A 13,967-nucleotide genomic window follows, 5' to 3' on the forward strand; every position below is an offset into this window, starting at 1 on the left:
TTAGGTGCAAGGGAAGCAGCACTAATGGCAACTATGAAGTCAACAAGGAAAATCTGCAGTGTGAAAGTCTTTAACTTAAGGAAGGATTTTATCAAAGCTGGAATCTGAAAAAATTAATCTTGCCTGCAGGTTTATAGATGGAGTTGGGAAGGTGAATTCATGCCATCTAGCATTGTAAAGAATGTAGACCATAGGAAGTGGGATTGTGAATTCTAGCTATAGTTCTAAACTCTGGAAACTGTGCAAGCTAACAAAAAAAGGTAGTCCTGCTTATGTTATGGCCAAGAGTGTAGTTGTGCAAAATCAATTTAAATTCCATTATGTCATGACAAATGTGTTTTTAAAAATTTCCAGTTACCAAGATGAGCAGTTAAGTACTCTTTCAGGAATTAAAATGCAAGATCTCTCAACCAAGTTTCTTAACAATTGTTGGTTTATCGTCAAAGCAAAACATTCAATATTGGTGCAATAGCTAGTTTATACAGGCAGTCAAAGTAATAAGAATAAGTTTTGAGACACTCAAATACATTGTCTTCATTAAAAGAGGGGGAAAAAAAAGACTAAACTACTATTCTGAAAGAAACACACTGGCCATTGGGCTATTCTTGAAGGCAAAAAGGCAAAGTATTGAATCTTCAAGAGTCTGTTGCTGAGATGTTATGGGACATATGGTCAAGTCACTAATTACACAGTTGTCTTAGTCTTGCTGAGACTAATACAATCAGGAAATAGTGTTTGAAGAATATCAAAATTGTAACAAAAATAGGTTTCACCCTGAACATAGGTATAGGCTCTTTGGCCCACCATATCTGTGCTAACAATGATGCCATTCTAATATAATTGTATAATTGCCTCTGTAGGGTCTGAGAGAGATCAGGTAGGCAGGCTTCCCTCTAACGTGACTGGAACTTGCAAGTTGTCCTCCAAACCAGATAAAATAAGAACCACCTTCAAGTCACTGTTCAAAACCTGAAGATGAGAAATTAATGATTTTAGCAGTATATAATTAATCTACTTGGACTCATGTCAGGGATTCTTTCTTCACTAAGTTTACTATCCAAGTGGTTACAGGTGTTTTGCTTCAGTAGCAATATACGATCCAGAACAGCTATGTTGCAAAAAAATTCTCTCTCCAATAAACCAGGATAATGTCAGAGGATTACCATGTCTCAAGTAAACAAAGTGTACTTTCAGTAGTGGTTGAGGCAGATTTTGGTGTACCTATTGCATCTTTTCTATAGTTTCAAAGTTTACTCTGCTAAGCAATTCTTTTGACTTCTAGCCCTCTATTTTTGTCTGTGTCCATCCACAATTAACTTAAATTATTAATGCAATCTGTAAATCTAAATTGCCTTGAAGGATGAGAGTGTTAATGACTTGAAGCTTTACCAGCCCTTTATTCAAAGGGAATGCCTCTAATTATGCAAAAAAGCCTTTTGCGCTGATGTTATTCTCTCCCCTCTCCCCCCCCCAAAAAGGGTACAGTGGGAAAGAATGTTAGAAACCAAAAATATTTTTATGATTGGAATGAAATAAAGCTAAACTGTTTTACAATGAGTAGACAACAATATACTAAGTTTCAACAATACTGTGCTCAGATGGGACTTCCCATACTTCAGCAAAATATAATTACAGGTTTGATCATTGATCCACATCAATCCACAGTATATAAAAAGATAGATTTTGTATTCCAAACATGATCATTGCACTTTTGGGCATCTATAAAACTGAGTTTTTGTACATTTGTTTGACAAAAGCCAAATTACTTTACTCCCCTCAGTCTTAATCAGATTTTTCTAATGGCATCATACTTTCTCAGTTTTGGGAGAACAATTGATTATGTTAGTATCTGTTACAGATACAGAAATTTTGAAGCAATAGCATCATATCAAAATCATGGTGGTTCATTTGATCCTGATAAGTTTGCTGCACTGATTCAGTGCATTTTGATGCATGTGACAAATAGTAGGGATTCTTGCATTTGGACAGAAATGTTTGGTGCCTATGCTGCTAAAAAGTACAACCCATCACATAAGAATAAGCTCTAGTCTTGTATCAGTAGAGGTACTAGATCTTTTTCTTTGCATTCCAAGTAGTGATCATGTAACATCAGTTGGTCACATGCCTCAATCTAATAAGAATTGGTGTGAAAAAGTTGGAATTTCCTGGTTTTCCAGCAGCAAAACAATACCAAAATGGTACCTTTGAGAGAAAGCAACTAATGTATCTGGTCCTATGGCATTTCATTAGAAGCAACTGGGACTTGCTGAGTTTCTTCAGCAGTTTCCATTTTTTGTTTCAGATACTCCATCTGAATTTCCTAATCCTGCTTTAACTTTTTTTGCATTCCTGCTCACCAGTATGTAAACATTTTGCATTTTATATCACTTGTAATTTTAGTTATGTTGGTCAGAGTCAGATGTATAGCACAGAAACCGACCCAGATATCCTAAATTAATCTTGTCCTAGTTGCCATATCCTTCTAAATCCTTTTTTTTATCTATCCAGATGCCTTTTTAAATGTTGTAATTACACAAGTCTCCGTAATCATACCAGTCTCCACCACATCCTTTGGCAGCTCATTCTATATACTCACTGCCCTCCACTTTTAGACATCCACCGCCCCCCCCGCCCCCCCCCAGGTGAAAAGACCTTGTCTACTTACCCTATCCATGCACCTTATTACATAAACCTCAGGTTACCACTCAGCCTCCAAAGCTCCAATGGAAACAGCCCCAGTCTATTCAGATTCTCCTTTCAGCTCAAACCCTCCAACCATGACAACATCCTTGTCAATCTTCTGAACCCTCAAGTTTCAGAACACCCTTCTGAGAGAAGGGAGACCAGAATTGCATATGATATTGCACACAAAGTAGCCTAACCAATATCCTGTCCAGCTGCAACATGACCTCCCAACTCCTAGCATACTAAACACCTTTACTATCCTATCTACCTGTGATTCCACTTTCAAGGTACTATGAACCTGCACTACAATGTCTTTGTTCAGCAATCCTCCCCAGGATCTTACCATTAAGTGCGTAAGGCTTGCCCAGATTTGCTTTTCCAAAATGCAGCACCTCACATTTATCAAAATTAAAGTCCACCTGCCACTCCTCAGCTCATTTAAGGATCTTGATCAGATGAGTCAGTGTGTTTGTAGAGCATGGGTTGCACAGGCATCAGCTATCCCATTATAAAATAAGTTACTGCATAAGAGTTTTGGTCTAACGGGCAGGAAGGGTGGAGCCTCAGCTCAATAGGAGCCTCAAATTAGAGGAAACAACTGATTCAATGATAAAATCTTTGTTTAACATTAAAACTTGCAAACAAGTAAATTGTATTTTTGTAATCTGAGGTAACTTTCTTCACTTCCCCTGATTTTAGTATTAAGACATCGGTGTGGGAGTAAAGCCCTTTGGCCCATTGAGTCCACTCTGCCATTTCATCACAGCTGATGGGCATTTCAACTCCTTATCCACACTTTCCCCATTACCCTTAATTCCTTGAGATCAAATATTTATCAAGTCTCTGCCTTGAAGACGGTTAACATCCCAGCCTCCACTGCACTCCCCGGCAATAAATTCCACAGGCCCACCATTCTCTAGCAGAAGAAATGTCTCATTTCCATTATAAATTGACCCCTGAGTCGCCCCACCTAACGGAAACAAATTCTTAGCATCCACCCTTTCTAAGCTATGCATTATCTTCTGTTTCTATTAGATCTCCCCTCAACCTTCTAAACCCTAATAAATACCATCCCAGGATCCTCAGCCTTCATTGTATGTTAGGCCTACCATTCCAGGATCATTTGTGATAATCACTGCTGGACCTGTTCCAGTGCCAGTATGTCCTTCCTGAGGTGTGGGGCCCAAAATTGGACAGTATTCTAAATGGGGCCTAACTAGCGCTTGGAAGCACATCACTGTTTTTACATTCCAACCCTTGAGATAAATGACATTACATTTGCTTTCTTAACCACGGAACCAAACTGCAAGTTAACCTTTAGAGAATCCTGGACTATCATTCCCAGCTCCCTTTGTCCTCAGTTTAGAAAATAGCTTGTGTCTATATTTTTTTCCCCCAAAGTGAAAGACCTTGTACTTGCTCATGTTGAATTTCAGCCATTTCTTGTACCTCACTCTTAAACTGTAAATCTTTCTGCAGCCTTCCCACCACCTCAGTACGATCTGCCTGTCCACCTAACTTCATATCAGTCTCTTCATCCAGATCATTTATATATAAAAGTAAACAAATGCAGCCCCAATACTGAACCCTACAGGACACCACTTGTCACCAGCTGCCATTCTAAAAAAAACTTTTATCCTAACTCTCTGCATTCTATCAGACAGCCAATCCTCAATTTATATCAGTAGCTCACCTCAAACACCATGGGCCCTCACCTTACTCTGCAGTGTCCCATGAGGCACATAAAGGACTTTTGGAAGTCTAGATAAATAACATTCATTAGGTTTCCCTGGTCTAACCTATTTGTTACCTCTTCAAAAGAATTCTAACAGGTTTGTCAGGCCTCATACTATCCAGGACAGAAACACCTGCTTGACTGGCACCATTTTCAAAGATTAACTCTTCTTCACAGATGCTCAGTAGCAGAATGGGTACAATCTGCAATACACGCTGCAGAAATTCACCAAGGTTACTTAGAAGTGCCTTCCAAACACATGAACACTAATATCTGGAAGGACAAGGACAGCAGATACATCGGGCTACCACCAGCTATAAGTGGAAACCATTGTTGACTGTAAAAGAAAATCTGGTTCATCAATATTGTCACAAAGCTAGTCCTTTTTCCTAAAAGCTGTTCCTCAGCTGAAGGATACTTTGTCCTTTATTTTTTTTTGGTGGTGTAATAAACCAGGCCAGGCTCCAATCTAGCTGGTTTGGTTCAGAGATGAAAAGGATTTTGAGAGGCCTTTTGTTTGAGACTTCAGGCCAAAGTGGTCATGGTTTAGAAGTGACCTGTAGAATGAAAGGAGAGTGGTCAGTTCTTTAGCTGAGCAGTTTAGTTCAGTCCAAAACTGGTTGAGTGTTCAACAGTGAGCTGTGTGGAAACTCTTCTGCCCTTTTTTTTTGTGGATATTTTTATTGAAATTTAACATTTTTGCAAATTTACAAAAATAAACAAAACTCTCAAATACAAACATTGATGTACAATTAAATCATATATACAATAGTCATAATTTAACAAAGAAAAGAGAAAGAAAGAAAACAAAAAGAGAAAAAAAAAGAAAGAAAAAAAAACTCAACCTTCTACTAATCTAACCTATAACTAACCAGAGTGTATACCTAAGTCTCTTACATGCTCGGAATGTATAAACATCAAATATAATAAAACCCGTATTCGCGCAGGATTCCTCTCCCAAGGGGCCCCGGAGCAGCCCAGTCTGAAATCTTCACTAAATAAAAGCCCTTGTTAGGATAGCCGAAATATCTGCATTTATATAATTCAAAAAGGGCTGCCATATTTTATAAAATAATTCAGGCTTTCGGTGCACCATATTTGTGAGGAAGTCAAGGGGGATATATTCCATAATTAATCTGTGCCAGTTTGGAAGTCCAGGGGGGCCCTCAGCCACCCAGTTCACCAAAATATTTTTCCTTGCACAGAAAGAGAGAATAGAAAATAGTCTCTTCCCATGCATATCCAGAGATGAGAGGTTCGAAAAGCCCAAAAGGAGAGATACAGGGTCCACCCTAATTTCCGTTCCTAAAATTTCTGTCAGGGTATTTGCCACTTTAGTCCAGTATCTGCGGATTTTCTGACAAGTCCACAGACAATGTGCAAGAGTACCCACCTCTATTTTGCATTTGGGACACATTGGAGATGCTCCTGCCTTAAATTTTGCCAGTCGAGCCGGAGCTATATGGGCCCTATGAAGTATCTTTAGTTGGATAGCCTGAGTTCTGTTACAGATAGCAATTCTTCTAGCATTTTCCCAAATGTCATTCCACATATCCTCAGAGATTTCTAGCCCCAAGTCCTGCTCCCATGTTTTAAGCAGGTCATCCATGTCTCCTGAAACTCCATCATGTAGCAAATGATATATAGTACTAACGGAGGATGCCCCCACTGGTCATAAGACATTACATTCTCTGTCTGATTTATAAAGACTATCTATTAATGTAGTCTTCCTCTGTATATAATCTCGAACTTGGAAGTATCGAAAGAGATCCCCATTAGGTATTCCGAATTTCAGACGCAGCTGCTCAAAGGACATCAGGATCCCATCTTTAAATAGGTCCCCTAAGCATGAGATGCCCCTGGATCTCCAGAGTTTAAAGGTGGCATCTGTAATCCCCGGTTGGAATCCCCATGCGCCTACTATTGCTGCATGGGGGGATGTTTTATGTGAGTTACCCTCATTTTGCCGCATTATATTCCAGGCCTTAATTGTGTTTAATATTATGGAATTTTTACAGTGGTCTGTAATGATTTTCCTCTTATCTGAAAATAAAAGGTTAATATGTGGGTATTTTACTTGGGAGGCTTCGATATCCAGCCAAATTGATTGTGGATCAGATGAAACCCAATCAGCTATGTAACTTAGTAGGGAGCTTAACTGATATTTCCTAAAGTCTGGGAAGTCCAGTCCTCCCCTTGCCTGTGGAAGCTGTAGCTTCCTCAGCTTAATAAGGGGCCGTCTATGGTTCCAAATAAAGGAGCCCAACCAGCCATATAATTTACATAGGGCTAGCCTTGGCAGCATCAGCGGGAGCATTCTCATAGGATATAAGAGACGGGGCAGAACATTCATTTTAATTAATGCTATTCTCCCTAGCCAGGAAGTCGGAAGGTCTCTCCATCGCTGGAGGTCCTGCCTTATCCTTTCCATTAATTGTACAAAATTAGCCCTATACAGCTGATCAAATACTGGCGTGATAAAAATACCTAAATATAAGAAGCCCTCCAGGGACCAACGCAAGGGAAAAGGGGATCCATCCATTAAGTGGGGTATCATAGCCAGACCACCCATTGGCATGGCTTCCGATTTTGAAAAATTAATTTTATAGCCTGAGAATGCACTAAATGTATTAATAACTTGAATTAGACGAGGCACTGACATTAAAGGATTACTGAGGAATAAGAGAACGTCATCTGCATACAGGGTAATTTTGTGTTTACTTGTACCAATCCTCGGGGCCGTTATATTAGGATCAGTCCGGATGGCTTCTGCTAATGGTTCGATTATCAGTGTAAACAACAATGGTGAGAGAGGACATCCTTGACGGCAGCCCCTACCCACACTGAAGCCATCCGATCTTAACCCATTAGTAATAACAGCTGCTTTGGGGTCATTATACAATGTTGAAACCCATTTGGTAAACACCTGTCCAACGCCAAACCTTTCCAATGTGTAAAATAAATATGACCATTCAACCCTATCAAATGCCTTTTCCGCATCCAATGAAATTACTACTCCTGGTATCTTTCCCTGATGACAGGCTTGGATCATATTCAAGACCCTTCTGATATTATTGGATGATCTGCGGCCCTTAATAGATCCCGTCTGGTCCTCCTTTATAATATATGGCAGTACCCTTTCTAGTCTTCGTGCTAACATTTTTGAGAGAATTTTAAAGTCTACATTTAGTAAGGATATTGGTCTGTAAGGTGCACAATCTTCTGGGTCTTTTCCTTTTTTGAGGATAAGAGAAATATTTGCTTCTTTCAGCGTGGGCGGGAGACAAGACCTGACTATGCGCAAAATTATACATATCCATAAGTGGGTCAACCAATATTCCTGTAAATTCTTTATAGAATTCAGCTTGAAAACCATCCGGGCCCGGTGCTTTTCCGCTCTGAAGCTGCCTAATTGCCTCAAGTATTTCTTGGACTGTTAAAGGGTATTTAGGGCCGACACCTGTTCCGGAGTCAGGCCCGGGAAGGTCAAATTTTTAAAAAATGACTGCATCCTCCTAATCCTATCTTCACAATCCTGCGATCTATATAGTTCAGAATAAAATTCTTTAAAGGTCGCATTGATCTTTTTATGATCATGAGTCAGGGTACCTGTACTTTCCTTGATGGTCGGAATAGTTTGAGGGGCTTTCTTTTTCTTTGCAAGAAATGCTAAGTATCTACCCGGTTTGTCGCCATATTCATATAATCTTTGTTTCGCAAATAATATTTCCCTTTTAGCCATTTGAGTAAGTGCGGTGTTTAAAGCTGTCCTAAGAGCTGTAATCCTCTGCAATTTTGTGATAGAAGGTCTATCAGCGTATGCTGTTTCGGCTGCTTTTAGGCGAGCTTCGAGCAGACGCTGTTGCTCTCCCTTCATTTTCCTCTGGGTCGCTGAATAGGAGATGATCAAACCTCGTGCATAAGCTTTGATGGTCTCCCACGTCATTGACGGATTGCTAGCCGTACCAGTATTAATTTCTAAAAAAGTTTTAAGTTCTTGGGAGAAGTACTTTAAAAATTTGCTATCTTTTATCAGGAAGGGGTCCATACGCCAATGCCGAGCGGACGTCCCATTGTTCTTTACCTTAGTTTCCATGTATACAGCGGCATGGTCAGAGATTGCTATAGTACCTATTTTACAGGTTGCTATAGAATTTAGAAAAATCGATGGGGCAAAAAACATATCAATTCTTGTGTGACATTTATGTGGATTAGAGTAGAAAGAAAAATCTCTACTCCATACATCTACCAATCCTAATTCTTTATTCAGGTCCGCCAGTTGTCTAGATCTGGGAGATACTCCAGCGGCACTCTTGGGAATCCTGTCTATTTCCGGATCCATAATACAATTAAAGTCTCCCCCTATAATTGTATGACGGGCACCAAAGGCCATCAGTTTTGAAAAAGCTTCCGTTATGAATTTAAAGGGGTGTGCCGGGGGGCAGTACACATTTAAGATCCCATATTCCTCTCCATTTATGAGGGCTTTAATCAAAATATATCGTCCAGATTCGTCTTTTATCTGATTTAGAATTTTCAAAGGGAAGTTCTTCCGGACAAGGATAACGACTCCCCTGCTTTTTGAATTAAAAGAGGAAAAAAAGGCCTGATCAAATCCGCCCTGTCGTAATTTTAAGTGTTCTTTATCCGACAGGTGTGTCTCCTGTAGGGGAGCTATATCAACTCTCTCCTTAAGATTTGATAATATTTTCTTCCTTTTAACTGGCGAATTACTCCCCCTGACATTCCAGGTGCACCACTTAACCGACTGTTCAGCCATAATCATCTGGACAGATCCGAGACCCCTCGGGAGGGGAAACCCTATCTAGAACATCCCGAGCATGGAGCATACAAGATTTACAAAAGTAAAGACTCTCTGATACACTCAAAACAATATAACAAAAAACTCTTTCTAAGATATAAAACATTCCGAATTGGAGATTTTCTCCCTTGTTCCCAGGGAGCGTCACTTCCTCTCCCACAGTCCATCTTACCCTCTTCCAACCAGTGCCCCACCCTTGACCCAGCTGTTCCTCAATAAAATGAGAATTCAAATATAATATAAAGCTAGAGTTAACAGTGAACACCCCACCCCCACCCACATCTAAATATATATGGTATTAATATTCCCAAATATAAGATTACAATCTCAACATGTAATACTTAAATATAATACCACAAAATAACAGGGGAAAGAAAAACAACCCCACTCCTAAAAACAGAAGTAAAATAGAATAAGGTAACCACCTCTCCACACACACACACACACACACGGAGAAAGATAAGAAAAGATGAAGGGATGTAAACCAAAATAATGGGAAAGGCAGACTAGCGTCCACAATCTCTTACAGTTTATTTAAGAGAGTCCAAGAATTCCTTAGCCTTCTCCGGTGATCCGAAGTTATATATGGATCCTTTGTGGCTAAGGCGTAGCGTCGCTGGATATCGTAAGGAGTACTGAATATTCAAGTCCCTTAAACGCTTCTTCGCCTCATCGAATGCCTTCCTCTTTCGGACCAAAGCTGGGCTGAAGTCCTGGAACAGCATGATCCTGGATCCTTTGTGGGTCATAGCTTCGGGATCTTTTCCCAGATTTCTTGAGGCTTCCAGGAGCATCTGCCTCTTCCTATAGCTCTGCAGCTGGAACAGGACCGGGCGTGGGTGCTGGGTTGAACCGGGCCCACGTACTGCGACCCGGTAAGCCCATTCTACCCTTACCTGGCCTGATCCATTATGCAGATTTAAAAGTTGTGGCAGCCAATGCTCTAAGAATGCTGTCAGCTGACCTCCCTCTTCCTGCTCAGGAAGGCCCAACAACCAAATATTTTTTCTACGACATCGATTTGAGGTCATCAATGTGGTTTTCTAGGTTCTGGACTCGATTCTCGAGAAAACGGATGTGGTCGGCTGCCGATTTTATCGCAGTCTCTGAGGCTGCGGCCTTCGACTCCACCTCTCCGACTCGGCGGTCCAGTTCCTGAATGTCTCTGCCCTGCTTCTGCAGCTCGGCTGATTGAGTCTCGGCAGAGCAGAGAAGCACTTCGATAAAAGCATCAATCTTCGCCTCCCACCTGGCAAACATCTCCTCAAAGCTCATCTTCATTGGTAAATCTCCTGAAGTAGCTGAAGACACCTTTGTTGCAGCTGAAGAGGGAGGGGGTGGGGGAGGGTCCCTGCTTTCTTAGAGCCGCCTGTTCCCTTCCCTTTACTCATTTTCCAGCTAGTATTAGACTATTTAAATGTACTAATAGGTAACTATTTAAGGTTAACAACTATTATAAATGGTTTAGTGAGTGTGGTGGGGGTGGATAGCCCACTTTGCCCAAGTTTTGGGTAGAGCACTGTGGACTCAGTCTTGCTGGGTCGCCGCCATCTTGGATCCCCCTCTTCTGCCCTTCTAACTTCAACCTGTACTGTGTTTTAAAGGGGATTTGCTTATTGGGAATGTTGTGCATATTTGGAACAGTGTAATTAAGGCTAATTTGGATAGACTGAGTTCTGGAGGGGTTCTTTATTCTAGTGTTTCATTGTGTAATTTTGTGAATAAATGTTGTCTTTTAAATCTGGTAGTCAACCTCACTAACTTAATCGGAGTAATTTTCACTGTACACTTACCAAAACAAATTGCTTTGAAAACATTTGCCAAATGTGAAGGAATTTGCAAGTAATGAGTGTTAGTACTTATGTTCTGTCATCACAAATACTGCCGAAATATACGGCCAACTTAAGAGATCAACAGTTTGAGGCATTCATTGCTGAAGAATGCAGTGCTTTGATGAGTCTGTTTTGGATGGTGTTCAGTTCAAGTCAGTACAGCAGAGAGAAATTGTGAATACCCTGAAACAATATAGTAGGGCCATAAAACTGATGTGACTCCAAGGGATAGCTTAGAAATAAAACTTAGCTGATGGTAAACTTTAAAGAAGAACCTTGAGAAGAAGCAGAATATGCTTAACACTTAAGAATTTTAATGGCTGTCAATTGGTAGAAATTCAGAATTTAATTGCTGGGCAGCTCCATATTCACAATTATCAATAACTAGGATGGGCTGAATGGCTGGCAAACTACTGGAATCATGTTAGATAATTAGGGGGGCTCATTTTTTAATGGAAGGATGACAAAAGAAATGAAATACAATCAAATTAAAATCACAAACGATTGATTTCATTAATAGACTCATTTGATCAGTTGGTTTTCATCAGCTTTGGCAATGAAGAGATGTTGAGAGGTTCACAATTCATTTTTCATTTATTTGCAATTAAATAGGATACTGCAAAACAGTGAACATTTTCTGAATCTTATACTAGCATTATTAAACCCCTCTACATAAGTTGACACCTCTGCAAAATTTGCTAATATTTCTGGATGAGTGTATAGTAGCAAATATATAATTTGGAGCTTGAATCCTTGGTACAATTCAGTAATCATTTTGGAAAATGAACCAATACTGGTCCTATGACTGAGGCACTGACAACATTTTTGATTGTAGAAATTGGCAGCAGGAGGACTGAAGTAATTCTACAAATGATAGCATACATTAAAATTTGTCTGCATGAACAGTTAAACTGACCTTGGTAATACGGAGTGCCAAAAACTTGGACATGAGTAAAATGAACACTTATGACATCCAAATTAATAAAACCATGAAACACCTGCAATGAAGTGCAATGAAATAAAATTTGAAAAGTTACAAAGAGACCAATTTAGTTATAATACAAATTATTCTTAATCCATGTCAATTATTGAATTGAAGTTCTGCTCTTCAGTCATAACCTCAGTAAGAAGGGTAGACAAATAGGAGATATATTGATCTTTCAGAATTAATTACAGCTTATGAATTTAAAGGGAGTTACTGTAATTCATATCTGCTCTTGTGAGCTGAACTCTATCCTCAGTAATCAACTTCATTAAATATTCACATTATTCAGGTCATGTGTCCATCTTTCTGGAAAGGCAAAGCTTTGGAATGAAACAAATACTCCAAATTCTACTTGAGTTTTAAGCCATGAACATTTACCATACAGTATTTACAAGTTCTTAACAGAAGTGGAGCAAATATAGAGTCTGCTTTCTGCCAGAGTTTATTATTGCAACATGAAGTAAAATTTAGATATTTTGTCATCTTAGATGAGATCAGATCTCATTTTGGGTGGAGGGGTTTCTACACTCTACAATCTGATTTCAATAATAAAAACTGAATGCTGTTACAAATTTTACATTATGCAACACTGATTATTCTTCATGGGATCACCAATTTTTCCAGAATACCTCAGCTATTTCCAGCTGTCCATAAATTCCAACCTCAAACTACTGACAAACTGTTTAAGTAATTGATCTTTAAAAATCCTCACAGTAACAAATTAGCAATGACTATAGCATGCACATCTCAAACTAAGTAGTAACTGAAAATTCAAGTTGTTCTACATACATTGTAATAGTCTGCATTATGTTTTTATGCTGCATATCCATAATTTTAGACACTTATGGTGTCTCAATTACACTTGGTTCCTATAACAATTATCCACTGCCATAAACTACAAGTTAACAGAAAACAACACCATTCTCATTTACTAAACCGAAGAAATTGTTCAAACAACAACTTGCTCATTCTGAATTCCAAGCAATGTGTTAAGCAAATTTTCCATTTACTGAGTAGGAATACAACAAATAGTAAATTTTGTACAGGGTTAAACCAAGATGGACGATCTTCAGGCCAGGGGATGCAGGTTGGATAAGTAATAAATCACGACATTTTATATGTTGATCCCATTTTTCATATGTATTTCAGTGAGTAATAAAAAGATGATTAGATGAACACACTGCCCATTTGTTCACAGAAATATTTTTGCGATTGCTGGTTTAGAAGAGTTTCTTTGTATTGTACAGAAAAGTCATCTTTACTGCGACAATGAGAAACTTTCAAGAAAGCAAGTATTGCTATTACAATCCACACTATCCAAGCACACCACAGGCCAAACTGGAATTGAAAATAGGAATCAGATGGTTACCAGTTAATTCTCAATTTCTTTAGCAGTCATGTTTAATGAAATTATTAAAGTACAAAGTTCACCTGTGCAGTACCAAAGTGGTCATAGAACAAAGTAGGAACCGCATTCAGATTAAGAGATTCTTCCTGGGCATCTCTGCAGCTGCAACAATATAAATTGAACATGAACTAGCTCCAGGACAGAGATAGAAGCATTCAATTCAAAAAAATATTCATATTCACAACCTAGTACTGACCAAAACTACAGTTAAGTTTCCAATTTTCTCTTTTGGTCTTTTGTTTGACTTGGGCCAGCTTTTAAATGTAGGACCACAGGATATAGATGCAGTATTAGTTCATTTAGCCCACTAAGTCTGCTCCACTGATGTTTCTCAATCCCATTCTCCCCATAACTTTTATCCCCTTATCAAAGAACCTATTCTATCCTAGTCTTAAATGCACAATGACTCCACCTCTATGGCAATATGTTCCACGGATTCACCATTGACTGAAGAAATTCCTCAGTTCTAAAGTGTCATTCCTTCACTGAGGCTATGCCCA

Source organism: Hemiscyllium ocellatum, chromosome 10 (genome assembly GCF_020745735.1).
Source record: "Hemiscyllium ocellatum isolate sHemOce1 chromosome 10, sHemOce1.pat.X.cur, whole genome shotgun sequence".
In the NCBI taxonomy this organism is placed as follows: Eukaryota; Metazoa; Chordata; class Chondrichthyes; order Orectolobiformes; family Hemiscylliidae; genus Hemiscyllium; species Hemiscyllium ocellatum.